The sequence below is a fragment of the Gorilla gorilla genome, chromosome 12 (assembly GCF_029281585.2).
Source record: "Gorilla gorilla gorilla isolate KB3781 chromosome 12, NHGRI_mGorGor1-v2.1_pri, whole genome shotgun sequence".
Taxonomy (NCBI): domain Eukaryota; kingdom Metazoa; phylum Chordata; class Mammalia; order Primates; family Hominidae; genus Gorilla; species Gorilla gorilla.
Window position 1 is genome coordinate 77,232,080 of NC_073236.2, and position 2,770 is coordinate 77,234,849.

The following is a 2,770-nucleotide window of genomic DNA, read 5'->3' on the forward strand; positions in this document are numbered from 1 at the left end:
TACACTTAACATAATTTTACTATATAAATTGATTATTTACAGAGACAGATGAGGCAAATAGTTCATTTTTGTAATAGTAAATTCAGGATATAAGTACTTCAGAGATGGTCAATTCAGTTGCTAGCTCAAGAGCTTATACTCTAGCTTTTAGTCTCGGAAACAGGCAAGTAAATGAAGAATTGGAGAAAGCATGATGTGTGTAAGTACAAGGAGAGCAGAGGAAAGAAACACCTTAATCCAGCAAGGGTGATCTGGGGAGGCTTCCAGAGGAGATGACACCTGGGCTGAATCTTGAAGGATAAATAAGATAGAAAGGAGGGAAAGGAGGAAAAGGGCAGTGGGAATGGGAGGAGGAGGTCTAGACGAAGAAGGCAGCAGGTACAAAAAGAAAAACACGTTGCTTATTTAATAGTGCCGTGTGGTTGGAATATAGTGTTTGTGTGGGGATAGGAAGAGATTTGGCTAGAAAAGTAGGCATGAAGGACATGTAAGTGTCAAACTAAGGAGTATGAGCATCAGTTATTAAGGCTACCAGCAGCCATTAAGGAATTTAAGCAGAGAAATAATATGATCAGATAAGCATGTTAGAAACAATTCATTAGTAGCAGTATGATGTCAAAGTATAGTTTCCAAAGAGTTTAAAAACATAAGTCACATATTAATAGAGAATGGACACTGGTCAACAGGCTTCTGCCACTGCAGGTGGGGGGATGCATGCTGCCCACACAATAGATCCCCCCCCAGCTGATTCCCTACCCTCCATCACACCATGAAGGCAGGTGGTCAACTTCGGCCCCGGGCCCACCAAGGTGCTGAGCTCAGTGTTGTTAGAGATAGAACAATAATTATTAGACCACAAAGGAACTGGCATTAGTGTTCTTGAAATGAACAACAGGTCATCCGATTTCACTAAAATTATTAATACCACAGAGAATCTGGTGTGGGAATTGTTAGCCATTCCAAACAACTACTGTACAAGGTCATTTTTGTGCAAGAAGGTGGGTCTGGCCAGTTCAGTGCTGTCCCCTTAAACCCAAAGTGCCTGAAAGCAGGAAGGTGTGCCAACTATGTGGTGACAGGAGCTTGGTCAGCTAAAGCTGCAGAAGCATCCAAGAAGTTTGAGATCGTGAATATCAGCTACCCTAAACTTGGGAGTTATATGAAAATTCCAGATTCAACACCTGGAACCTCACCCTTACAGCTTCTATGTGTAATGCTGCACAAATGACTGGCACAGAGTGGCGTCTGACTTTATATCTGATCTCAGGAAGCACTACTGGTTTGCCACATATCCTCAAACTTTCTATCGAAGGCAGTGGATGCTTCCAGGTTTGGTGTGATTTTTGCTGGTGCCCAGAAGCATGTTGGTTGTTTTGGGATGACAGTAGTGATCGTCTGCAATGACTGCTGGGGTCACCCTCAGAGAATGGCCCTCCATCCTGGAATACAAAGTGCATGTTGGAAACAACTTCTTGTCCAACATGCAACAGTATTTCAGCAACTATGTCATGGGCTTGTTCCTGGTGTAGATTAAGAATGATGGCACTGCAGCAGTGATGGAGAAGCTTAGCTCCATCAAATCTAAAATAATAATTTATGATATTTTTAATAATTCTTAAGGATTCTATGAACATCCAGTAGAGCCTCATAATATTCCATTATGAGGAAGATGAATATTCCATTCCATACTGGCAATGTCAAAGGAGATGGTGCTTTATAAAAAAAAGATTTCTTGAAAAAGCTCTTGAACTCAATATGCTCTCCTTGGAAGAGCACAGATCTCCTCTCTGTACAGTACCATCAAGAGTGAAGATGTTCAGAAGCTGGCAGCCCTCATAAAAAGTATTTTGGAGATGAACCAGCAATGAATACTTCCTAACCAATATATACTCTGCCCTTGAACAATGTACAAAATTAAAAGTAACTTGGGAATAGGTATGAAAACTTAAACATGCTATTTTTCTCAAATGAATGTGCTTATGATAGATTCTTTTTTCAGAGAACAGCAAAATATCACTAGTTTGGGAAAGTCGGTGGAAATTAACAGCCACCTTAATTCCAACTTGAACTGGAAAAATTTTCAAATCTTCCTGTTGCTTGTCTAACGAATTCCAGCTTAGTTTGTCTTTGCTGCTACTTTTTCTAGCTAGGTCTCAGTATTCAAACTTGCCTATTGACTTAATTATGCAAGTTACAGTTAATTGTGTCTGGAGGCACAGGAACACACAGCATAGTTAATGGGTGGGGCCCTCTAGGTGTGAATCTAGATTCTAGATTCTAGATAGCAGTGGAGTCTCCGGGGTTCTTCAGCTAATAATTAAGATCAAATTGACCATTTCGTGAGTATTTAAGAGTTTCAGGCAAAAGGTCAAACTGTTGATATTTCTTTATACAGTTATATGAATAAAGAGATAAAAGTGACATACTGTATGTTTATATAGCAGGGTATGTTTCAATGCCATATAGTTTATGTTTCTATGCATCTTTTTCTTTTTTTTTTTTTTGAGACGGAGTCCCGCTCTGTTGCCAGGCTGGAGTGCAGTGGTGCGATCTCAGCTCACTGCAACTTCTACCTCCCAGGTTCAAGTGATTCTCCTGCCTCAGCCTCCTGAGTAGCTGGGATTACAGGTGCACACCACCACACCCAGCTAATTTTTTGTATTGTTAGTAGAGATGGGGTTTCACTGTGTGAGCCAGGATGGTCTCAATCTCCTGACCTCATGATCCGCCTGCCTCAGCCTCCCAAAGTGCTGGGATTACAGGCGTGAGC

The 2,770-nt window shown here is 41.0% G+C and overlaps 1 pseudogene; it reads left to right on the plus strand.

Annotated features, from left to right (window-relative positions):
* The first annotated feature begins 476 nt into the window (after positions 1 to 476).
* LOC101132358 (phosphoserine aminotransferase-like) lies at positions 477 to 1,868 on the plus strand (annotated as a pseudogene).
* The last annotated feature ends 902 nt before the right edge of the window (positions 1,869 to 2,770 follow it).